The 27,728-nt window shown below is 38.4% G+C and overlaps 1 protein-coding gene across 1 annotated transcript in view; it reads right to left on the bottom strand.

Annotated features, from left to right (window-relative positions):
* mrtfba (myocardin related transcription factor Ba) overlaps nt 1-26,545 on the bottom strand; it is a 176,106-nt gene extending 149,561 nt beyond the window's left edge. Inside the window, 1 exon segment of the mRNA XM_052021269.1 lies at nt 26,496-26,545. The gene's annotated coding sequence lies outside the window, so the exon portion shown is untranslated.
* Nucleotides 26,546-27,728: the final 1,183 nt, after the last annotated feature.

Here is a 27,728-nt window from a genome sequence, read left to right on the forward strand (position 1 = left end):
AAACTCTCCTCGTGTAGGAATTTTAAAGTTTATTTTATGACATAATACTTTCAGCCAAAAGCTGTCACAATTCTGACAGAATTTTCTTCTCTTGCAGGAAGGATAGACAAAAGAGATTATCTGTCCTTAGTGACATCTTCACTACATAACAAGTTACAAACTGGTAACAATTGATTCATTTGAACTTCATACAATTTCCTCACACCACTATAATTACAGTGTCAGAAAATGTTGCACTTAACACAAGATATAGTGGTTCTCCTGCCCACACATACGTAAATTTAGAATTCAGATTCAGTAACTTTTTTTGCTAAACTATTTGCACCTAGTTAAAGAAATCTTCCTTCTTCAGATAACCAAGGGGAAATTTCTAATGCCAAGTGCCTAGAACAAATTGGTAAGGGTGATTTAAAATGGAACAGGAGATACATGCTGCCTCTTGCCAAAATCTGGCTGACTACAATTTTAAACTGCATCCTGATTACCTACCTGGAGCAGACAAAGTCCTCCTTTGAATCTGGTGACTGGCTCTGATGTTGTAATTAGGAGATAGGCTATAATCTGAAACTTGCTTCTGCTGGGATGCCATCGCAGCTTCCAATCAGACCAAAGCTGTCAGGAAGTGAACCCAGGCCAGAGAAGCTCAAAAAGGCTAATAATTTAAATTTTTGATAAATTTACAGCCCAAGCACAGGACATATTAAGTTTGTAAGTACTGGAAGTATCTTGGACTTCAGGCCCAAGTCACATCAATTGAAGAATTGTATTTATTAATATAATGAGTGGATACTGTATGGATGCTCCAGAACATTGCAAAATTGACCAAAGAATAAACAGCAAAAAAACCTATTACTGGAGGAACTCAGCAGATCAAGCAGCATCTGTGGAGGTAAAGGGATAGTCGACATTTTACGTCAGCACTGTGCATCAGGTCCTGATGCAGGATCTCAACCCAATGTTGCCCGACCCACCGAGTTCCTCCAGAAGTTTGTTTGTTTTGCTCCAGATTCAAGCATCTACAGTTTCTTATGTCTCCATTACTAAGAATAAACATGAGGCAAAATGTTGCTGTTGTCTCAATTTTACCATCAATTGCATTGGATTTCACAGGTAGGCTGCCCCATTAGATATGAATAATTTCTACCAATTTATCATACATCTTAAATTACTCTTTTTAAAATAAGGCAATATGCATTCTAGCCATATCACCTTAAGCAGTATACATAGTAAGTTTTCACATGGATTCACATGTGGGATCAGGGCTATTTTTGTCCAATCCAGAAAGTATGTAGCAACATTTCAGAATGCTTACAGGAAATTCTCATTGCAGTGTGCACTATGTCAACACTTGCAGCTGATTCAGCAGAATTCAGTTGAGAGGGCAAACACCAGATGACTTTTGGCACACCCATCTTCTGAGAATTCCATTTGGTCTAAATTTATTTACATAGTGTTCATGCATCTCTGTCATGGGTCATGCCCTGTTGCCACAAGTTTTGTTGTGAACCAATAAATTCTGTGCTCATGACGCTCTTGATTTATTTAGACCGGTTGGGCTGAAGTTGCTTTGGTGATAGCTGGTACCTCAGACCTGATTTTTTAAACCTACTAATAACTCATGGTTTAGGCATTATTGGACAGATTATCATTGTATTACATACAGAGTGATTCATGCAAACATTCATATGGGCATAGTTCACTCAAAAGCATAGATTTACCATGCTCCTAACAGTTTTCTCATTGTCTCAATGAGCTTGCTGAACTTGTGCTCAGTTTGTCTGGTTACTTTCATATTGTGGAGGAAAATATACATAAATATACAAACAACAGGCTCAAGGACAGCTTCTACCCCACTGTTATCAGACTCTTGAACAGACTTCTCGTATGCTAAAAGATGAACTCTTGATTTCCTAATCTACCTCATCGTGGTCCTTGGACTTTATGTGACTACCGGCACTGCAGTTTCTCTGCAACTGTAACACAATATTCTGCATTGTTTTTCTTTTTACTACCGCAATGTACTTATGTATGGAATAATCTGTCTGGATGGCACCCAGACAAAAGCTTTTCATTGTATTTTGGTACATGTAACAATAATAAACCAATACCAAAACAAAATATCCCAAAAACTGCTCTCTTGGCCATAAAAATCAATAAGCTTCCATACATTTGAAAATAGTTCGGTATCTCTGGTAAAAAGAATGTTCTAATCCCTAGTTCAAACCAATTGACCAATTACATATAACATATATACTGTTAGACTAGATAGGTCGTATTGATGGTTAACAATGAGATTGTTCCATTTCTGTTATCTTCCAAGAAGCACATGCTGAATTCCGAAACTTCAAAACATAATTTGCAGAACAATTAAAAGCATTAAAAGGCAAAGCTGCATGATCTCAGTTAAATCACTGAAGGACGTTGCCAATCTTCAAACAAAAACATCTGTAGTTTTATTTTCTTAGGCTTGTGATCACCTAAACTTAAGAAATTAAAAATCTGTAAACAACTGTACTTGTACATTAAAAAGCAGATTTCAAATGCCATTGAACATGACAAAATACATGTTTTAGGGGCGTTGTATCAGCTAGTATTACAAAGGATGGAGTATCAGCAATAGAAATTGAAATTGAATCTGGGAACACTGAAAATGAAGCTGTACAAAAATCCGGAGGAAAAGGATCAAGGAACACCTGGACAGGTTCTGAGATATGCCATCAATGAGTAGCAGGTCCCAGAATCACAAAAGCACCCTGGGATCATGGAGCACAAATAATGTTCCAAACCACAACTCAACAACATGAAAAGATCAATAAGAAAGTGCATTTCATGGTAGATATGATCAATCCATATTTGTGTGAGTACATCTTGCCTCAATCTGTGATGTACTGCAGCTAGGACATATCTTCCAAGACATACATATATCAGCAATAACGCACATGACAATGCAAATACTCCAGTATACGACAGTTTATCACAATTAGATTGCTTATTTGCAATTACACAAATTGCAGGGAGACGAATGGTAATTGGCTTTAGTGACATTTGAGGATACACATTGGTCACGGCACGAGATGCAAGTCTACTCTATATGCTCGAACCCTGGAATTGAACTACAGCCCACAGAGGCACAAATACCACCAAAAAGCTAAGTGAAACTGATGGAGATCATAATAATGTCTCTATAGAAAACAGCACATTCTATGACAGTGAGCTACCCTAAGCTGCTCTTTGGGGCTTGATTGTTAACTGGGAAATCCATTATTTTCACCCAAATATAGGTTGAGAGGGACATGTGCATCTGCAAAACTATTGATACATTGTAGAGTTTATAAAGACAAATATCCAGACCTAGAAATGTTTCGGCATCTAAAACTTCACAGTAAAGCAGCACTGCTCAGGGACCTCATGACAGCTTGGTGCAATCTTCTCTGTGTGACAGAAGAGATTTCTTCTGTTAGATAGCATTTTACATCCTTTTTAAAATATTCTGAAGTTGAGCATCTTTGAATGTTTTACAAATTCACTATTATCACTTCTCAGATTCTCAATTATTAAGAAAGTGGACTGGCGGCATTGCTCAGCTGAAAGCTGGTATAGAGTAGATGGGCTAAAGGGCATCTTTCTCTAACAATTCTATGATTTCTATCCAATAGTGAAACAAGGGCAATTAATTATGTTTTATTATCTTGAGAATAATGTTCAACATTTACAACTTGTTTTTCAGCTACCAAGGTGACCAGCCACCAATTCAGAGATCATTACAGAAATACTGCTCTTGGTTGTAGGATCTGAACATAAACAAATAGCACGATGTATTTAGTTTCCAAAATAGTGTTTTACTACGATCAACAAAATCGAATTTCAGAAGCAAAGCACATAATACAGATGCCACTAAACATCCACATTTAATGCACAAAGAATGAATTTCCATCCATTTTCTTTCCTTAAGTGTGCCTTTGATTAACAACACAAGACCTGGAGGGATGCTCAAAAGCAGAAATGAAAGATACTGCAATAATATACTGAAGAGATTGGCGAAAACAAAGAACACCCACAGAATTATCAAGGAGGAGAAAATAATCCAAGTAAACTGGAGAGAAAAAGACACAAGTTAAAATGAAATTTCTGATGAAGGGTTTCCAAGCTGAAATGTTAATTCCTCTTTTTCTTTCCATTGATGCTGCCTGTCCTACTGAGCATTTCCAGCACTTGGTTTTTATTTCATATTTAAAACTTCTCCAATATTTTGGTTTCCAAAATAAAACTCAAGACGACATAAAACAGCAGTTAGAGTTGAAAGGACAACTTGGTGGGATTGAATTAGAGGACAGACTTTGAGGAACTTCAAGCCTTACAGCAAAAGCAAAATTGTTTTATCAGGGGGAAAACAGCTCCAAAATTCAATCTATCTATTAGGCAATTAGCTAATAAAACAAAATGATCAACTATGAAATCAACCAGGCCAGTTCAAATATTTAACCTTTGACTAATCCATTTCCGATTGGCAAATGCTGCAAAATTAAAATTCTGCCGACCTGTGATGACAATCAGAACAAAAGGAGGTAGGAGGGCATTGAATAGCTTCCGTTTTTAAACTTCATATACTTATTATAACACAGGTGAAAACCATTCAGCCCATCGAGTCAATGCTGGCTGCCAGCAAAGCAATCCCATTACAATAAAACTCCAATAGTTTACTAACCCCATTGTTTGGAATTCCTCATGGTTCAGCTTCTGACTCAAGATTCTCATGCTCCTGTTTCCCTTGCTCCCTTTAAACTCATCTGGTTCATTGGAACACTTATTATATTACTGCGTAACATCAAAAAATAAAGTGAATTAAAAGGCTGTTGGGGTGATAATAGAAATAACATCCAATATTCCGGACAATCTGTTGGTCCAGAAGCAAAGTCCCAAAGATTATCCGAGTTTTACTGTAGTCATTTTCCTCTGTAGCCCTGCAAATTATCCTTGCTCACGTGCCCAACTTTCTATTTACCTTCTTTCATCACTTACCTGCATCCGGAGGTAACTTGCAGTAGCCAGCAAACCTACCAGCACATCATTGGGATGTGGGATGAAATTAAAGCACCTGGGAAATCCCACACATTCACATGGCAAATATGCAAACCCCACACAGACAGCACCCAAGGTTAAAATCAACCCTGGGTCCCTAGAGCCTCAAGACCAAAATGCTAATTGCTGCTCCGCCGTGCTAACTTGCATTGAACAGAATTGTTTCCCATTGATAAACAGTGCTTGATGCAAATAAAAACTGCACTATGAAACATCTGTTAACACTGGTTAAATTGAGCTGCTAGTATTCAGTTCAGACAAATGGAGCACATATATGATTTTGAGTCAATATATGATATCACATTAAAAGCATATGGCAGTCAAAGAGAAAAAAGAAATCAGATATACCTACAGAACACACATCCTATATTTTATACACCACACTAATTTGCTGCACCATACACTGCCATAGAAAATGTAGAGCACCAGTAATATCCTGATGGCACACATTAAAAACAAACTTCCACTTGTTACACAAATGTCAACACCAAAGGCTTGATGCAACTAAATAACATAACAGATGGAATTCATAACAAATAAACCACATATTAAGTGAATAATTCAGATTACAGAGAAAAAAAAGATTCAATTACAATACTGAAAGTGACTGATTTAGAAAAAATATTTTGGTTGATTTATGCATTTTACAAATCTAGTCTTTCAGTTTCTCTTCATGGAGGAAGATGCATCCATAAATAATCCTTAACACATTATGGAAAGAGAGAAGTGACAAGGGAGGTAGATCAAAGTGATGACTAATTATAGTTGCCAAGGCAATGAACAGATGGGAAAAATAATGGTGCTGGTACAAGTAACAAGGCAGGCAATGATATATACTTAGCCTCTCTTTTCTCCTGGCACTTCCCAATCTCAAAGTTGAGAAGCCGTTGCAACCAGAATACAACTTATTTTCTGTCCCATCTCCCCTCTACCATCATCATCATGGAAGTCACTTTAACGATGAATGAATTCAAATCATTTCTAAATGAACTATTCTGAAATAACAGCCTTGTCTTTATAAACTTGATTTACTTATGTTTACTTAAAAAAAGTAAAACAGACCAACATTTGTAAAGCACCAATTTTAGGGACAATAGATTGTAAACACCAGAGGTTGTTTTGTCATCTAAGTTTTTTTAAAATTTGGCAATATTTTTTATAGCAAGGTCAGCATTTAATGCCCATCCCTCCATTCCCATTGATTGTAAATTTAGCAAAACTCCTTGATGCCACATTCCTTTGAGTGTTGCTTTGGTGTCAAGTGAAGTGACTCTCACCTTGCCTCTGGAATTTAGCTCTTTCGCCCATACTTTGATGAAGATTGCAATAGGACTGAAACCAAAATGTTCTCGGAGGAATCAAACTGCGCATTAGTGAGTTGGTAGTACCACTTGATATCACTATCCTGGTCATTTCCATCTTGTCAATGATTGAGAACAGCCCAGGGTGAAAATTGGCTGGATTGAATTTATCCTGCTTCCTGGGACAGAATACAAGCTAGCCAATTTTCCTCACTGTCAGATGCATAACAGTTTTGCAGCTATACTTAAATACTTTGGTGAGTGACACACCTAGTTCTGGTCAACAAGGCAGGTTGTTGTCAGGATGCATTGCTTTAGTTGCATCCAGTATATTCAACCATTTCTTGATGTCAATGAACCGAATTGAAATTAATGCATTGAAGTTTGGCTTCTATGATGCTAAGCACCTCAAGAAGAGATTAAAATGGATCATCTAGTTAGCATTTGTGGATGAAGATAATTGCAACTGGTTCAGCCTTGTCTATTGCACTTATTCGCTAGGCGCTGCCATTATCGCAGATTGGGGTCTCAGAGAGCCTCCTCTTCTCTGTTAACTGTTTAATTGTCCACATATTTACAAGTGATGTAGCAGAACTACTTATTTTGAACAAATTTGTGGGTAAAAAAGATTGGTTAGCTCCAAGTACAGCATGCTGCCTTGTTTCTTCAGTATGCACAGGATCCTGTGTTATAGTTTCACTCAGTTGTTCAACGTGCATGTAATTCTTTAATGTACTCTCACTGGGTTGGGACCTCATTTTTATAGATGAGCACTACTACTGGAAACTGCTTCTACACTTATCATTGAACCACGGTGGTTCCCTTGCTTAATGACAGTGTTGATGGCCTACAATGATTCACGGTTGCCCAAATAACTTGATTGATCTGTCAGAATCTCTTCCATTCGTTATGGTAGTGGCGCACAACACAATGGAGAGTGTCCACATTATGCAGACAGAACTTGGCAATCATAAGAACTTCAAGGTACCTACCCCTGATAATACAACCAATGATAAATGCATCTACAACGGGTAGATCGATGGGTGTGAAGTCAAATGGGCTTTTCCCCTCATTTCCCTCACGACTGCAGAGCCAATCTGACAACTACGTCCTTCAGCATTTGGCCAGTGCTGGCAAACCACTTCTGATAATGACGAATAAAATCCTTCATTCAGAATACATTCTGTGCACCTACTACCCCCAATGCTTCTTAGACATCCCACATATTGATCCAATTGAAATGTTGGAGTTATGAAAAAGGTTGCCTTATAAGTGTTATGCATCAAGTCATTGCCAAACCTGAGGGTGCCCAAAACCTTTTGACTGCTTACACCGTTTCACTACCTTTGGATGGTTTACCCTTCTGGTTGGATTGGTCATAGTCAAGGATCATGAGAGGTAAAGAAAGAGACAATTCTGAGTTTTCAGAAAGGTATGATTCTGTGAATGTGTCAATGTCAGACCATTGCTGGACAACTCTCCCACTTTAGAGGCAAGATGTTTATCAGTAGGGCCTTCTAGGGTTGATTGGATTTTGCTGCGTGGAACTGAAGGTGTTATATATTTCCAGTATTTTTCCTCAAAGAAAATTATACTGGTATAAATCCATAAGACTTAGGAGAAGAATTAGGCCATTCAGTCCATTGAATCTGCTCCGCCATTCGATTATGGCTAATTTATTATTCCCTCTCCACCCCATTCTCCTGCCTTCTCTCCATAACCTTTGATGCCCCTACTAATCAAGAACTTATCAACCTCCACTTTAAATATACCCAATGACTTGGCCTCCACAGCCATCTGTGGCAATAAATTCCACAGATTTACCACCCTCTGGCTAAAGAAATTCCTCCTCCTCTTTGTTCTTTTATTCTGAGGCTGTGCCCTCTGGTCCTAGACTCTCCCACTACTGGAAACATCCTCTCCCCGTCCACTCTATCCAGGCCTTTCAATATTCAGTAGGTTTCAATGAGATTCCCCCTCATCCTTCTAAACTCCAGCAAGTACTGGCCCAGAGCCATCAAATGCTCATATTAACCCAACATAACGCTCATATAATGGTCCCAACACCGACCCCTGCGGAACACCACTAGTCACTGACAGCCATCCAGAAAAGGCCTCCTTTATCCCCTCTTTGCCTTCTGCCAGTCAGCCAATCTTCTATCCATGCTAGTACCTTTCCTGTAATACCACAGGCTCCTATCTTGTTTACCAGCCTCTTGTGCGGCACCTTGTCCAAAGGCCTTCTGAAAATCCAAGTAAACAACATCCACTGATACCCTTTGTCTATCCTGCCTGTTACTTCCTCAAAGAATCCAACATAAGTATTAATTAATTTAAATTTTAAATAAAATTACAAGTACTTAGTAGGACCAAAGACTTGCTGAAAATAAGTTTGACCATACTTTCATATTTTTGAATAGTGTGACCGTCAATTAATACCATTTTGTACAGCACACACACTGTACATACTTCTGCAGGATAATAACATCAACCCTCACCTTAAAGTTTATATAAAATTATATATACAAAATTAATGCTTTAAATACAATGCCCCCTTACAGGAACATTGTTATTTCAATGCCAAACAATTTTAAGGGCGTATCTGCACAGCAGCTGCTACTCTGGTTATATTGTTTAATTCCTGGCTGGCTGGGATTTCAACTGTCCTGTTTCACAGATGCCTTAGCCAGTCTGGATACTTGCAGTGGCAGGGTAAACTCCTAGCAATGTAACAGCTGACCTGCTAATATCCCTTACTTAAAAATTGCATTGAAGGTTTTAGAGAACAAAGAAATGCACTGCAATGATTATCAATCACGTGCAATAATAGCACTGACTGAATTTTTTTTTATTTATCCTTTACCATGTTAAAATATAATGAAAGATGCAAATGGCCAACTCACATTTGAACTTTGTTGGAACCTACCTCGGGCCAGCCGCAATTAAATAAATTCATTTATTTGCAGATTGCAATCAAGATTAATCCCCTCATTCCTCTTGTCCATGCGTCTTTCACCATATGAAAGAAATGTTAATTTATCTATGATTAATTTAGCATTTTTGCCCAAGACGAAAAATTTGCCTTCCTTTCATCATTGGCACGACTCGTAGCACAAATTCATCACATTGTGAATCATGATTACCAATGCAAAGCATCACTAGAAAAGTTCCTGCTATGTTTTTTTCAGAATCTCAGCAATACCACATAATGCCCAGAGTCGGCTGGAACTAGTTCATAGTGTACGCAACATATTATCTATAGCGAAAACCCAGCAATTTGTTAAGACAATGAGATATGACACAAATTGTCATAGTTAGTGGATGATTTTTGCCAAGGCTGATGGCATGGAGCCACAAAATGAAGTTTGTCATCAGGCTCTTTGTAAACATCAAGAAATTAAATGAAGTAAATATAAGTTAAACCTACTGCAGCAAGTTAGGATTCCAATTTCACGGTGTAAATACCCTGTTAATTGGGCAATTTATGGCCCTGATATGATAACTGTAGAGTGTTGAGAACAAATGAAACTGTGGAGTCTTACTCATTCAGGTGGGAAACTGGTCTGCCAGTAGCTCATTGTCGACAATCATACTTTCAGCAATTTGCAGCACAAAAATAATTGAAACTGAAGAGCAAGGAAGAACTTTTATCATAATAAAATTTTGTATCATTAAGAACTTTACTTTCCAGTGCCTTTTTTTATTCTTGGAAATTGCACTGGTGTCAGCACATTCATGCCTGCAAGGCAGCTACCACTATCTATAATTGTGAACCAACTTCCTTTGGACTGTCATTTTGTGCACATAAATGTTGTTATGATGACATTCTTGGCCTCACTATGTTTTGATCTAACATTGAACCTTCAGACATTAACAAACAACAGCTTGCACTTCTACAGCAGCTTTAATGCAGGAAGCATCCCAAGGCACATCATTGGAGAGCCCAATGTCAAGCCACATACAATAATAGTTTATGAGAAAAGCTAAAAAACTTGAACAAGTAGATTTTAAGAAATGTCCCAAAAAGGAAATGGTCACATTGTGGTGGAAGATTTAGGATCTTAACAACAGTGATGGAGCTATTTAATTCAGGACAATTTAGAAGCCAGAAATGGAGGAATGCAGGCATCTTGAAGCGTTATAGAGCAGGAGGAAATAAAGCTGACAATTATAAAGGTCAAAGCGATGCCAAGCAGGACCACATGTAGGTTAACAAATATGAGGGTGATGGACAAGTGGGAGATACAAGTTAGTTAGTTTACTTTATTGTCATACAACTAGGATGCAATGAAATCCCTTGCCTGCATGAAGCTAACAGGATAAATGGTATACGTAGCAATAATAAATACAACAATAAGTACAGTGATGAGTGCAAAATAATAGAATGATGCAAAGACAGTAGTGTAATCTGAAGTAATGCAAAAAGAAGCTAAAGTAACAATAATGGAGAGAGGTAGAATTAAGAGTCCGAGAACATGGCAGCACACTGGGAAGAAGACGTGAAGGCAATGATTGGTTCAGAAGTCTGATAGCAGTGGGAAAGAAGCTGTTCTTGAGTGGCCATCCGAGCTTTCAAGCTCCTATATCTTCTCCCAGAAGGTACGAGAGAGAAAAAAGGGAATAGCCAGAGTGGCAGGCATCCTTGATGATACTATCAGCCTTCCTGAAGCAATGCACCATGAAGATGGACTAGTTAGAAAGAAGTGATGAGCCTGTGATCAACTGGGAAGGGTTTACTACTTTTGCAGGTTCCATTGTTCAGAGCGGGGCCATTGCCACATCAGGATACTAACTCCATCTGCAAGTTTGCAGATGACACCACCATAGTGGGCCAAATCTCAAATAACGATGAGTTGGAGTATAGGAAGGAGATAGAGAGCCTAGTGGCACGGTGTCATGACAACAACCTTTCCCTTAATGACAGCTAAACAAAAGAGCTGGTCATTGACTACAGGAAAGGGGGGGGGGGGCAGGAGGGTGCAGTGCACACGCTCCCATTTACGTCAACAGTGCTGAAGTTGAGAAGGTTGAGAGCTTCAAGTTCCTAGGAGTGAACATCACCAAAAGCCTGACCTGGTCCAATGCCAAGAAAATGGACTAATGCTTCTATTTCCTCAGGGGCTAAAGAAATTTGGCATGTCCCCGTTGATCCTCACCAATTTTTATTGATGCACCAAAGAAAGCATCCTATCCGGATGCATCATGGCTCAGTATGGCAACTGCTCTGCCTCAGACTGCAAGAAACTGCAGAGAGTTGTGCTGAACTGTGTGCACATCACAGAAACCAGCCTCCCTCCCATGGTCTCTGTCTATACTTTAGACAGCCTGGGTAAAGCAGCCAACATAATCAAAGACCCCACTCACTCTGAACGTTCTCTCTTACTCCCCTTCCCAAGAGGCAAAAGATACAAAAGCCTGAAAGCATGTACCACTAGGCTCAAGAACAGCTTCTATCCCCACTGTTATAAGACTATTGAACAGTCCCCTAGTACAAGATGGACTTTTGACCTCTCAATCTGCCTCATCATGGCCTTGTACATCATCTGCCTGCACTGTACTTTCTCTGTAACTGTAGCACTTTATGCTGCATTCTTATAATTTTCCCTTGTTCTACATCAATCCCCTATTGTAGTGAGATGATCTGTATGGATAGTGGTCAAAATAAAGTTTTTCACTGTTCATTGGTACATGTGACAATAATAAACCAATTCCAATTCTATAGTGCATCTGTAGAAGTTCTAGAGAATTCTCATGGTCTTCTCAGATGCCCAAGTACATATGCTGATGCACTTTCTTGATCACCACAACTTCTCAGTGAATGAAGCAGCCCATGCCTGCATGCAGTAAGACCTAGACAACATTCAGACATGGGCTGAAAAGTAGCATGTAATAATCACACCACAAAAAATGCCAGATAATGACCATCTCCAACAAGAGAGATAACTGCCATTTAATGTTCAATGGTACTACCATCACTGAGTCCCCTACCATCAATATCCTTGGGGTCAATCAATATCTTGTCAATGACAAGAAACTTCTAAGGACCAGCCACATAAATACTGTAGCTGCTTGAGCAAAGGAGAGCTTGGGTATCTTACAGTGAGTGATTCACCTCCTGATGACCCAAGGCATTTTCACCATCTGCAGGTCAGGAGCATGATGGAATACTCTGTACTTGCCTGGATGTGGACAGCATCAACAACTTTCAAGAAGATCGACACCAATATCAATGGAATTACCTGCATAGAGGTGCTGTCATACAGCACGGAAAAAGGCCCATTGAGTCTGGGATATCATCATCACCCATCAACATTAGTCCCATTTCATATTTACCTCATATCCTCATCAACAACCCCAACCTCACCTGCAAACTCTACCATTCACCTACATATAGCAGTCATTTACAATGGCCAATTAAACTGCATATATTTGGGACGTGGGAGGAAACTGGTGCACCCGGAGGAAGCACACAGTCACAGGTAGAACGTGTGATCTCTAGGCAGACAGCACCAGAGATAAGAATTGAACCCAGGCTGCTGGAGCTGTGAGACAACAATTTTACTGGCTTCACCAATGTACTGTTCCACATACAGTCAGAGTAATACAGCATGGAAACAGGCCCACAGGCCAACTCGTCCTTGCCGATCAAGATAAATTGGTTTTCTATTGTCACATTTATCATGGTACAGTGGAAAACTTTGTTTTGCATGCCATCCATACAGATCATTTCATCACATCAGTGCATTGAAGTAGTACTAGGGGAAACAATGACAGAATGCAGAATAAAGTGTTATAGTTACAGAGGAAGTGCAGTGCAAGCAGACAATAAGATGCAAGGCCATAACAAGGTAGACTGTGAGGTCAAGAGCCCATATTGTACTAGGGGACTGTTCAATAGTCTTAGAACAGTGGGATAGAAGCTGTCCTTAAGCCTGGTAGTATGTGGTTTTAGGCTTCTTCTACTGCCTGATAGCGGGGGTGGGGGGGGGGGTGGGGTGGAGTGTGGAGGAGGGGAGGCAAGAGATAATGTCTGGAGTGGGTGGGGTCTTTGATTATTGGAAATGGAATATTGACACATGTACTGAAGTACAATAAAAAAAAACTCCTCTTGCATACCATTCATACAGATCAATTCCTTACACAGTGCATTGAGGTAGTACACGCTTTACCGAGGCAGCGTGAAGTGTAGATAGAGTCCATGGAGAGGAGGCTAGTTTCTGTGATATGCTAAGCTGTGAGCACAACTCTTTGCAGTCTCTTGCAGTCTTGGGCAGAGCAGTTGCCATATCAAGTCGTGATGCATCTGGATAGGATGCTTTCTATGTTGCATCTATAAAAACTGGTGAGGGTCAAGGGGGACATGCCAAATTTCCTTAGCCTCCTAAGGAAGTAGAGGTACTGGTGCACTTTCTTGACAGTGGCATTTAAATGGTTGAACCAGTATAGGCTATTAGTGACGTTCACTCCTAGGAACTTGAAGCTCTCAACCCACTTGACCTCAGCATTGTTGATGTAAACAGGAATGTGTGCACCAGCCACCTTCCTGTAGTCAATGACCAGCTCTTTTGTTTTGCTGACATTGAGGGAAAGGTTGTTGTCATGACACCATGTCACTAGGCTCTCTATCTCCTTCCTATACTCAGACTCGTCGTTATTTGAGATGCAGCCCACTACGGCGGTGTCATCTGCAAACTTGTAGATGGAGCCACAGCAAAATCTGGCCATGCAGTCATAAGTGTATAGGGAGTAAAGTAGGGGGTCAAGGTCGCAGCCTTGTGGGCACGAGTGTTGAGGATAATCGTGGCGGAGGTGTTGCTGCCTCTCCTTACTGATTGTGGTCTGTTGGGTCTGATGCCCATCCAAGCTAATCCCATTTGTCTGCATTTAGCCCATATCCCTCTAAATCTTTTCTATTCATGTACCTGTCCAAATGTCTTTTCAGTGATGTTATCGTACCTGCTTCAACCATTTCCTCTGGCAGCTCATTCCATATATGCAGCACCCTCAGTGTAGAGAAGTTGCTCCTCAAGTCCCTTTTAAATACTTCCCCTCTCATCTTAAACATATGCCCTTTAGTTTTTGATGCCCTTTCCCTGAGAAAAAGACTATATCTATGCCCCTCATGATTTTATATACCTCTATAAGGTTGCCCCTCAGTCTCCTACACACCAAGGAATAAAGTCCAAGCCTGCCCAACCTCTCCCTACAACTCAGAACTTCGAGTCCTGGCAACATTCTTGTAAGTCTTCTCTGAACTCTTTCCATCTCGATGACATCTTTGTTTTAACAGGTTAATCATAACTGTGCACAATATTCCAAGTGCAACATCACCAATATCTTGTATAATTGCAATATAACATCCCAACTCCTATACTCAATGCCCTGACTGAAGGCCAACCTGCCAAACCCCTTCCTCACAACTCTGTCTACCTGTGATGCCATTTTCATGGAACTATATACTTATACTCCTTGGTCCCTCTGTTCTACAACACTCCCCTGGCACTACTGTTCACTGTTAAAGTTCTACTCTAGTTTGACTTTCCAAAATGCAACACCTCACACTTACCAAAATGCAACACCTCACACTTACCTGAATTGAACGCCATTTGCCACTCCTCAGCCCACTTAGCTAGCTGATCAAGATTCCCTCAAATTTTTGATAACCTTCTTCACTGTATGATTCCACCTATTTTAGTGTCATCTGCATTGGTAGGAGCAGAAATCTGATCAGAGAGAATGGAACAAGGGTCCCAGGAACGAGTGACATGAACTTGAATAGCAACAATGCATTCAAAAATTTTAAAGAGAAGGAATAGCAATTGGCAAAGTCAGAGTGTCAAGGGTTTTGTTTTTGATTATGGTAAATTTGAATAAGAGAGGCCAGACATTGAGAGAACCTTTAATAAAATCGGCTAATGTAGGGACTTATAAAGGAAGATGCATGGCCAGCAAGTTGATGGGAATTGAACTGCAGAAGCACAAGTGAGTGAATCTGCTTCTTAGAGCTTGTCTTTCAAAAAGTACTCCAAGCCGTTTCTTTTTCAATAATTCTTCACTCTCAATAAAGTCTTTGTTCAAGATTTTAATACCGCTTCTTGTCTAATATCTTTCTTGCAAAATCCTGGACAGAGTACAAGCAAAACATTGTTTGAGTCTTCGTTGGAATTATTCTTGTCCACTCTCTTCATAAAATAAAGGTCCATTCAATATGATCACTGCTGTTCCTCCAATCTTTGTTCTTATTTTCTTCTAAGATGTAAAAATGTGTCCTGGGGGTCCATATTAGCCGCAAAAGCTAAAGAAAATGATGAGACTCATTTAGCCATCTTGCCTTAGCCAACTCCTTCGTGGGGCCCAAATACTATTGAACTGAAACTGTCTCAATAAGTACTTCCTCCTTTAATCTACAAGCTTTTCTCATATTTAATTTAACCTTGTTTGCACAATATATTTTTACATCAGAGCAATTGTGAAATCTTTTAATGTGATCATGTGCAAGGAAACTGAAGCCATTTCTAATTAATATTTTTTCATTCATCTTAGAATTTAATTGTTCTATTTAAACACTCAATGTAAAATACATACTAGGGCTTGGCCCTCATCTAGGGTTTTCAATAGTAAAGAAAATTTGTTCAAGTGAATTACCTCTAACAGGTAATTTCATTTCATCTTAGTTCCCATTATTGCCAGTATAACTGCCCAAAATTTGTTTTTAAGAAAAAGAGTTCACGATACTCAGATTGTAAAAATTTAACAAATCCACTTGGTAGTTCTCAATTAGAAGCTGCTAACTTGTCTTCAACCAAGCACCACACAGGCCCTGCCCATAAGTTCTCTCCTTTTCTGCTCCTGAAGGGAAGTCACTGTTTTCAATGTTGAAATATCAGCAAAGAGCCTCTAGGTACACTCAGAGGTATATGAAGGAAACTACCCTAGAAAAAAGAGAAGTTTCTAAAATGGTCTCCATAAATTACAGCAACCCCTGACTTTAACATGCTTCTAATAAATTATGCTAAGCACCCAAATATATCATGTTCTCACTGTGAAACTATCATTAACACATCAACATATGTTTGACATATCCCATAGTTTGCTATAAATAGGTTATTCAAAGCCAAAGTAATTGAAAATTAATCAGAAAGGTCCAATTACCCTTTTTAATTACCAAAAAGAATCAGCCAAATCAAAAGTGATTTGGACACTAACTTAAACTGGAATACTATACTGCATTGAGTAAAATTAAACAAAAGATTATAACTGTGGACATTTTAGTCTCCAAAAGTAATATGTTTGATTAAATTTTACTGAAGAATGGAAAAAATGGCACAAGCCTTTAAACTAACAAAGATATACAGATATTTTTCAAAATATGTAACATATCCTGTCAGCATACTTCATTATCTGTAAGAGATTAGAATTGAAGGCAACTCATTACCTTTGCTTAATATACTGAATTTATTTTCAAGTGAACCATTAGTATTCACCCACGAAGTGGAATTTTAATGTATGAATGTAATAATTTGTTTGAAATTTCCATTGCACATTTAACTTGCTGAATTCCCTCATTCCCACTGGCAGTTTCACACAAACGCATATCATTTTTAAATGGCATGATTGTAAAAGCAACCAATGCACAGCACATGGTCAATGCCCAAGGGCAAGACATAGTCCTGTTAAATAAACTGGAAAAATGTTTGCATATTTATTCACATAAATAATGTAACTTTTTTTGGACAAGAACTTATTAACCGATTTAAACTAGCAAATTTGGAGAGATCACATAACTAGAGTGGCACTATTAAGAGAAAGACAAGTGTCTAACCTTGGAGCCAAATTCTTGAATTAATTTTTTTTCTTTAATCGCTTTTCATTTTCTGCACATGTCAAACTAATTGACTCTTTACATAGTTCGTATTGGTATAGGATGACAGAAGTACAGAAAAAGAAACAACATTTTAAATTGCACATCTGAAAATACCAACTTGTTCAAACTTCGGGAACAGAGTGTTTGTCTCATTTTCAAACATTTAACCATAAATGTTTTCTATTCAAAGTCAAATGGTGGGTATTCAGAGAAAAACAACCACAACAAATTCATCAATTTGGACTTTAAAGTAACATGGATAGACTGAAAAGCTGAACTCTTTACCACTGAAGGAAACAAGAAATGGGTCTGTGGGAAGGATCAGAGTCAAGACAGAGCTTTAAAATTTCCATGGAGCTGATAGTAACCAAGAGTAAGCAGATTTGGGAGGATGGTGCACCATTTGCTGTGATGCTAAACCACATCTGAACCCCAATTTGCCCTGAGCAAACTGATCAGCAACATAAGTGCTATAACTGATTCAAGAAAAAGAGGGTGAAAGTAGCCAACATTCCAGGTCCTGATTTTAGAACAGACATCCACTGGAAAACAAACACATGGAGAGAGAGTGGGGCAGGATTACATTTAATCCCTCTTTAAGGCAGTCTTTACCAATCAACTACCTTAATCGTAACTCCCATTTCCCCTTGCACACCAGGCTCTAGTAATATTCCATGATTGCACCTGTGCTTTGGGAAGGGATGGGGGAAGATGTTAGATGAGAGGCATCAGGATCCCTAAGAGTGCACAGTGAGTTGGATAGCCTGCATGCCTAATGACCACCTGCCTTATGTTTCTGTCACATTCCCAGAGTCCTGGAATCTTCTCCACTTCAGATTTTCAATGCTTCTTTCTCCTTTCTTCTGCTATAGCCAGGCAAACTTTTGATTGCATATTTGATTTTACAAATTATTAATGTTCTTTATAATCATTTATTCATCACCTGTACCCCACCTAATCACTTAATAGACCTATTTTTACCACTACCCTCATCCCTGGTACTGCTCTGCTTCATAAACTGATCATTTCTAATGTCTTCTGGTCTTGACAAAAGGTTAGAGGTTTGAAGCAGTAATCCTCCCCAGTCCTCTCCTCTGAGGCAGGCTATGCTGAATATTTTCAGCATTTCCCTTCAGATGTGCACCTTGATATGCTTTGCTTTTTCAACTTAACCCTCAGATGATACTTGTCATTACATGCCAGGCAGGAGATTGTTTTTATGTGAGCTATGCAAATCAGGTAATCTCATACAATTTCCATGGACAAAGCCTTAAGTAATAGTTAACAGGGAAAGAATAATTGGCATTCACAAAAGTTCTTCCCAATGAAATATCTAGAATTAGGGGTTCACTTTTTTAAAATAATAGGTCAGCAATGAGGCAATTTGTTTTATCTCAAGAGGGTCGAGGGTCTTTGGAACTCTCTTCTGCAAAGAGTGATGGAAGTACAGTCTTTGAATATATGAGGTAGAAAGATTTGTGGTGAACAATGGTGTGAAATGCATTGCAGGTGGATGGAAATGCAGAGTTGAGGTTATAATTAAATCAGCCATGATCTTATCAAATGGCAAAATAAGGTCGATAGACGGAGTGGCCTATTCCTAATTCATATACTTGTATGAAATATCAAAAGTGTCCACCAGCTATTTTAACATTAAAGGAGAAATTATTTATTTTAAATGAGCAGATTTTTGATTCCAGCTTAAACATTGAAAAAACTGAGACTTTTGCAAAAATAGTCAAATTTCATTAAACAGGAATTAATTAAAATGTATTTATTGGTCTAATGGATCCACAATTTGTGCACAAAAGTGAACTTGTCCTCCCTATATGCTTTTTAAGACTTACAAACAGTGTCAAGTGTGGTTCAGTGCTGACATACACCATCTAGTCAGATGATGGTATTCAAGTCTCACTTATAAAACTATACTTCTATTTCTGAGTAACATAAAATTTCAGGTGATATTTCAGTGCAGTCAAGGGACTGCTGCTCTGACAGTGTTGCAATGATTAGCCTGTCTTCCCTTTCAGATGGATACAAAAGTTCCCATGAGAATATTCAATGAGGCACAGGGAAAATGCACTAACTTTGCTTCTAATTACTTCCCTTCTATCACATTTGCATTCATCTTCCCCTTCAACATCACCATCTTTCTTTCCGGATATAGGCTGTTCACTAGTATCTATTAAAAAGTCCAGATTTTTGAGGCTGCCTTTCCTGGACTCAGACTTCTTCCTATCCAGTTTCCTATTGCGACTCCATTCCATTCTTCAAGTTTCTGATTCTATTATATATCTTCCAGTTACGCTTTTCATTCCAATGGTTTTGATAGGCATTTCTTTTTTATCCCCCCACTTGATGTCTCCCTAAGATTTCCATTCATGGTGGTGAGCAAGATTGTCAATTGTGCCACACCATTTCCTGCATCCTTACTAGAAAGGCAACATAATTATCTTTACCTTGATCTCCCATTCCACAAATCATTCACCATAGGATACCCAGCCTCTGGCCTGCTCTTGTAGCCAAATATTTATGTAGCTGACCCAGATGAGTTTCTAGTCAGTAGGGGACGCACAAATAGTAATGCCACTGAATGTCGAGGGTAAGTATTTAGACTCTGTTGCTGGAGATGGCGATTGTCTGACAGTTTGTGCCACAAGATGTTACTTACTACTTTTCAGCTCATGACTAAATGTTGTCCAAGTGGTGCTGCATGCAGATATGAAATGCTTCTTCTGCAGACTGCAAGTGGGACTGAACTTTGCACAATTACTTTTGACCTTGAGGGAAGGAAAGTCGTTGAGAAGATATTGAAGATGGTTAGACTTAGGTCACTACCCTGAGGAACTTCTGCAGCAACATACCAATTCTACTATTGCTATCTCCTCTCTAGACCCAGTTTGTTTTTTTTGAAATTGTCCCATTACTATTCTCTTTTGTCATGCATCATTATGCCTTGTCATTTAAACAATGCGGATTTCTACTCCATTGCAGGTGTTTTTATGTTCCTTCCCCTTCTTCCCACCCATCTTTCCATACCTATTGCACTTGTTTATAACCTGTTAGGCCTCTAACTTTATCCATCCCTGTGAAAGGTAATTGAAGATTACTTTTCTCTCTCTGTACAACTGCTGCCTAACCTGCTGGGTATTTCCAACAGTTGCAGTTTTATTGTTTCAGATTTCTGGCATCCATGAAATTTTGGATTTGATCCACAGAAATTCTTCTAAACTCTAATCTGCCCAAATAATCTTGGGTATCAAGTACGCAAGTGTCACCCTTTCAATTTTTAAAATTGTTGCATTGTGTGACATTAAACATAAAAGCAAAATTTATTTCCTCATTTTGTACAGAACATTGATACTCTTAGCTTTAAGTTATACAAATATTTAATTTGCTAAATACATATTTGCAACATCTGGTAATCATGTTAATACAACATCTGGTAATTCATGGAAATGCACATATGGTACACAGTATTAAATAGTAACACGTACAACAATAGCCTTTTTGGATTAAATTAACATGCTAGAGTACTGTGTAATACTTATTATTCAAGTTGATGTGTACAACACACTAGTTACCAGGTGGCTGGAGATGTACATTAAATTAGATTAACATGTTAAATTAGGCACCTTTGTGAATAGAACAGGCAAAAAAGAAATCAACATTTTTAACCATCTTCACTTCCAATATTTCCAGCAAAATACTTTCTGCTGCAATCAGTTTGATTCTCAAATACTGTACTAAAATGAAGTATCATTTTGGGAGGATACAAGAAATAAAATACAGGAAGTTGGAAGACTGTGCTATATTTAGAACACATCATTTACTATTTATCTCATTCCTGCAAATGTGTGCACCAACTGTCTTCCATTACACCTCGTGAGAATGACAACTCATGCGGAAATGTGGTTCCACATGTGGCAGTACCATAAAACCATACAATGTAGTGATCTTTCACAAGAGACTGGAAGTGAACTATTCCTCAACCTACTTTTACAAATGCCATTTATCATCATTATGTTAACTGCGATATTAAAACAGAGGTTCCCATTTTTCAATTTTGAGTGCATAAAACTGACCAAGTTAATTTTGGTTTGGGTTCCACAATGATGGGACATTGAAGCAGATTCTGTTTTAAACTAACAAATGGACAACTCCAAATTGAACATACAGTCACAGAATACTGCTGAACTAATACAAATTTCCATTGCAATTTTAGCAGTAGGTAATTGAGGCAGCACTACAACCTATGGAGCCCATTCAGCAAGTAGATTATTTACATTAAATCTTATGAAATACGTCACCCAGCCATTTTTCACATTCTGGCACCTGTGGTGATGGACACACCAATTTGAACAGTAATTATTCCACAGTATTCTAGGCCACCGTGAAACCTGGTAAGATTGCACCATTATGAGCTAACATTTCTGTCTATCTCATACCTTCTAAGATTGATATGCAAAAAAGATTACAGATACAAAATTCAACTAATAGGCTTTGGGGGAGTTGCAGGTAAATTTCTATTAATTCTAGGTAACACTTGCCAACACTTTATTGGGAAATATTGTCATGTCACTTTATGGGATGTCAGCCTTGGCTCAGCTATGGTACTCTTGCCTGTGCCAAAATAGCTGCAGTACTGTGTACTGTTCTGGTCACCACACTACATGAAAAACGTGATACTACCAGAGAGGGTACAGAGTAGACAAACAAGGGTACTGCCAGGGCTGAAGAATCATAGAAGTAAGGGGAGACTAATTGAGCAGATTTGTTTCCCTCGGAACAAAGGAGACTGAAATGAGATTAACCAAGGTGTGGAAAGAGTATGAAGCACCGAGACATGGTGAACAGAAATCCCTATTTCCCTTGGCACTGTGGTCAATAACAATGGGACACAGACTTAAGTTGATTAAAAGAATAAGAGGCAAATTTAGGAATTTATTTTTTAACCATAGAAGAGTGGGACTGTGGAATTGACTATCTGAAAGGGTGAAACCTTCTTCACATTTAAACAGTACCTGGATGAGTACAGATCATGACCTAAGAAGTGGGAATGACCTAAACAATTCCATTCCTGGCTGATGTACACATGAAGAGCTAAACAGCTTTAGTCTATAGGATACATTTCTAAGATTCAATTAAAAGAATACGGGTGCAAGTCATACTTCACTGCAGTATTGAGGACTGCTAACTTGTTGGGGGCACAATATTTCCAATGAGAAATCAGGGCTCCAACTACTTTCCGGGCTTATGTAAAAGATTCCAAAGTACTATTTTGAAGGAGTTCCCTCAAGTATCCAGTGCAACATCTTCCGAAAACATATACCTTGCCATTATCACATTGTTCTTAATGGACCTTTGCTACACTCAAATTGTGTGCCACATTTCATTCATTCATTACAATTCAAATGTTTAAATCCATTTCATTGTCTGTAAAGGCACTTTAGGACATCCTGAGGTTGTGAAAGGCAGTATGCAAATGCAAGTCATTTGATAACAGTTGCACTCAATACAAATCTAATTATGCAATAATAAGATCCTCACTATATCTACATACTTAGAGTGCATCATAAAACTAACCTCGGTATAGAATATTAATGATATAAAAATATTGGAAAGATATTTTTAACATTATTTCAAATGTATTGAAGATTGATTTACAACCTCATCCTATCACTGCAATTTTTGGTTTACCAAGGATAGAATCTGGCCATCAATCTGCCTCCGCTAACCGTATGATTGCCTTTGTTACATTAATGGCCAAACGATCCATTTTTCTTAAATGGAAGGATCCAATACCCCCTACTACTTTTCAATGGTTCTCTCAAACTATATCATGTTTAAACTTGGAAAAAATTAGGAGTGGTACTGTCGATCCTTCACTTAAATTTGCGGAAGTTTGGAGTCCATTTATTCAATATTTTCACATGATATAGATCCCCTCATAATAACCTTTCAATTTAGAGTTGACGACATAATATTGCTCTGTTTCTATTGAGAAATTTTAGTCCAGTTTTTTTTCTTTTTTTTTGAATTTTTTTTTCTTTAGCTTAGTTTGGTTTGATATATTGTTTATAATTTTTCTTATTGTTTTGGGGATTTTTTTTCTTTCTTTTATATTTTATAATAAATCTTTTTCTTTTATATTATATTCATTCACTAACAGATCGTTGGATCTACAGATTTTTTTTATACTTCATTGTTCTTTATGATGATCCATGTCATGATTGTTCACCTGATCTCTCTGTATTACATGTATAAACATTGATATATTAATCTGTATTAATTTGAAAACTAATAAAAAGATTGAAAAGAAAGAATATTAATGATACTTGAATGTCTGTGATTATTATAAGATTCTAAAATCACTGATTACTCATTCTCTTTGTCTCTCCAAAACGTCCATAACAAACCTCTAAATTTTGTTTATTTGATGTGTTTTAAGTAAATTTGTGAAATTTGCACCAAAACTAACCAATGGCATATATTAAGAATGAGGCATAACTTGATGTTAATGGGAGGAGCCAAAAGGATGTTTATCAATTGTAAGAATTTAGAATATTTTAATGAAAGTTGACAAAGCTCATACAGTTAAATTACATCACCTAAAAAATTATGAAAAATAATGTGAAAGCATCAAATCCAAGCTACAACTAAACGGAAAAGGAACAACAGATGAAGTGCTTTTTATGTGACCTAGTTTACTTATGTAATAGTAAGTATTACAGTTTCCTCCGGGTGCTCCGGTTTCCTCCCACATTCCAAAGACGTACAGGTTAGGAAGTTGTGGACATGCTATGTTGGCACTGGAAGTGTGGCGACACTTGCGGGCTGCCCCCAGAACATTTTAAGCAAAAGATGCATTTCACTGTGTGTTTCGATGCACGTGACTAATAAAGATATCTTATCTTAAACTTGAATATTAAGTTTTTGGAAGACATTACAACAATTTTGAATCCAAGATACTTGACTATTCAATTAACCAAGACAGATTCTGCAAAATACAGTATCCCAACTGATGGAAACAAAACGCTAGCCCAGTATATCAGATAGGTAAATAAACATAATGGTTTAAACTTCTGGGCTCCTCCCACTAATATCATTTCAGGAATTAAACTAACTCTACACTAATAGAATCATAGATCATAATATCACACAATGCATCAACTACAGCTTGATTGAGTGCAAGTTCTACAGAAAGGACTTCTATTCTGGAGGTCTCAAGCATACAAAAGCATTTAACATTTCAGAAGCATGCCCAAACTTGATACCCTTGACCCTGACCATTCTCAGGACCAGAAAGAAAGAAAGAAAAATGACATCTGTCAGTGTGTTCTTCTGGAAGACAAATTTCAGTCTGTATTATGGGAAAGATATAAAACCAGATTCCTAGTCTAAATTCCTGAAAATACAAGCACCAAACACTTTGCCACCAATATCCACTTCTAATTTTCTAAAAGTCAAATTGGATAAACACAGTGGTATATTTTAAACCTCCAATTGCATGGAAAAATTTTAAATCATAGAAAAAGAGAAAATATTTAGATTATTAACCAAAAATGATAAAAACCTCCACATTTTAAACCCTACAACACTACATGTCAAAATTCCCTCTTGAAATAAACAAAGTCTGTCAGAACATACAGCTTAACTATATTGTTTAATAAACATTGTATATTGCATAATTTTGATATCATAATAAATAATGTCAAAGAAACAGGTCAAATTATGAAACAAGATAAAATTATAATTGCACATCTATGCATCCATTTCAGTAAAATACACACATTGCAAAATTCAATTGAGATTACCATTCTACATTACAGCAATGATTACAATGAATAATTTTTAAAGCACTTTATGTTATCTTTAAGTCATGAAAGGCATCGTATTAATACAAGTCTTTCCTTCTCAATCAGTTTCTAGTTTATGAGATTATTTTTCAAACCTTTCATTAATTGCTGTTATCCTTACCTCTGATTACTCATCACACAGTTTTCAGATTGCAATTACCTAAATTTCAAATTATTTCCAGTCCTAAATGGCATGGTTGAAGTGCATAGGAAGATAACAAAGATGCATCTTCTTTGCTTCAGCTAAGTTACTGTCACAGGAATGGAAGCATGCCAGGGAGGTCTCATAGCCCATAAGCTTAAACAGTGACAGGTTTATTCCAGTGGTCCTGGAACAACTCTTGTGGATTAGAAGTGTCTTTTCAACAAGGTCCATACTAAACTGTACTGCACACATTACAGAATTTAGTGATAGCCATCAGCTTAAAGAAAACAGTTGCTGACCCATCTGCAACCACATAGAAAGCAATCAAGAGAAACCAGAAGGTAACAGTGACAACACTACAAAACACTCATTTACGTGGTTGAATGAAATCTTAATATCCTGTACTCTACTGAGGAATGATTCAATTAATGAAACATGACAGAAAATAAATTTATGAAAAGTAATTGTGATAAGTATTTCTCCCTACAATAAATGACAATTTATTAATGCACTCCACCTTTTCCTGGTACACATAGCTTCATAAAAGCATTGCTAAGCAACTCGACTCTATAAAAAGACACCATATCAGGACCACATTCGTGGTAACACATTCTCATGAAAATGGCTGTGTCTAGTAAATAGGGTCCACTCCAAAATGAGAGATTTTCTGACATCTCATGTAGCAGTATCTGCATTAAAAAGCCACATACTGTGTACGTTAATTTTAGCTAATTACTGATAATTTATAAATCTAGCCAAAAAAATGGTTATTTTTCATAAATGAATCACACCATCTTCATTATATTTCAACTGACAGGGTCCTGGATTGTGTTTGCTCTGAGATAACAGGCACATGGGCATTGCTGAATCGGAGCCAATGTTATCAGTCAGAACTCACGGTGGATGAATATTGAAATGTTGGAGCAAAGTTCACTCGAGATGGGAGGAGAGGAAGGCGGAATATCCCGCCGGGCAGCGCATCTGGTATCAGAGTTGGAGAGAGAGAAGCGGACAGTGGCTAATGGGGAACCTGGGGAATAGCCCAGGCCGGAGACCGGCCGCTAACCTCAGTGTAAACTCTCCACAACCACGCCGCCGGAGACCCCTTTAATTGCACGCATTATTCCTGCCCCTGCCTGTCACCATGGAAACGTTTGCTGCGCACACCGGTCACTCGTGCAGCCGCCCTGCACGCCGAGGGGCGCACACCTGACCCGCACGCCCGAGCCCAAGCAGCGTCCACTCACCTGGGGCGCTGAGGTGCCACCTCGACCGGCGTCCGGAGCACAGCTGTCAGCTGGCGCCCACTCCCACAAACCCTCGCGCTCACTATGCAAATCACCTCCGCGGGGTGACGCAGGCGCGTCTGTGCAATGACATCACCAGCGTGTCGTCTCCCCACCCCCTCCCTCCCTCCCTCCCCCCCCTCCCTCCCTCCCTCCCCCCCCCTCTCTCTCTCTTTCCCTCACGCGCGCGCGCGCCGGCGGGCCGGTTGTTGCAGCGTGAGCGCGCGGCGGGCCGGTTGTTGCAGCGTGAGCGCGCGGCGGCGGCGGCGGCGGCGGGAGGCAGCGCGTCGGTCGGTGGATGCGGTGCTGCAGGGCCCGTGCAGGCAGCGCCGCATTCAGCAACGAGCCGGCTCCGAAACAACACCTCGAATTAATGTTTGTGCTGCTGGGAATTCCGACGTGCAGGGTTCGCTGCTTTTACAAACTGTTCGGAAATAGTGACTGAAATTCGAATTAGAAAACAATGAAAATTGTGCTATTTTGTTGCAAAAAAAAAGTCCATCCCATAATGATGGCTCTCAAGCAGAAAGTAACCTGCAATGCAGGATAAAATGTAAATTAGTTGCAAATGAATATGGAAAGACGGTAACAGCGGTGGCATTTAAATCCTTCCACATAAATATTGCAACGCTTTCCTATTAAAATTTCTGAAATAATCTGGATGTGCTACCAATATATTTAGGAATATGCATGCGATATCTTTATTTAAAATCAGGACATCTTATGTTTTGCCATAGAATAACAACTGGAAATTAAACATTTTACTCTTTAAAATGACCAATCACGTAAAGAAACTGCTCAAAAAAACAGGAAGAAACACTAACATTTCAGAAGATCATTAACTGCAGAATTTAAAAAAAAATTCATATAAGTGCAGAAGAAGGCTATTTGGTCCATCTACATTCAATTAATCAGGCATGCCTTAATATAGCTATCGCATCATGCAATTAAATGATTCCAGTATTTCTGACTTTATTGCCTGATCTGGAAGTTCATTCCATGTATTGGATAAAGGTATTTGATATCAATACAAATTTGCCTTTTATTAATTTTATTTATGGAGTTTACTTCAAAGTATTTTGGGGGTTTACTTTTCTCTGTACTAGTACTCTATAGTGCTTCATTAAAACTGTCTCTTGGACGTCAATATATTGCCATAGCTCAAAGTAACTGTCAATCTGATCAGCCTTCTCC

Source organism: Pristis pectinata, chromosome 8, assembly GCF_009764475.1.
Source record: "Pristis pectinata isolate sPriPec2 chromosome 8, sPriPec2.1.pri, whole genome shotgun sequence".
Lineage (NCBI taxonomy): Eukaryota > Metazoa > Chordata > Chondrichthyes > Rhinopristiformes > Pristidae > Pristis > Pristis pectinata.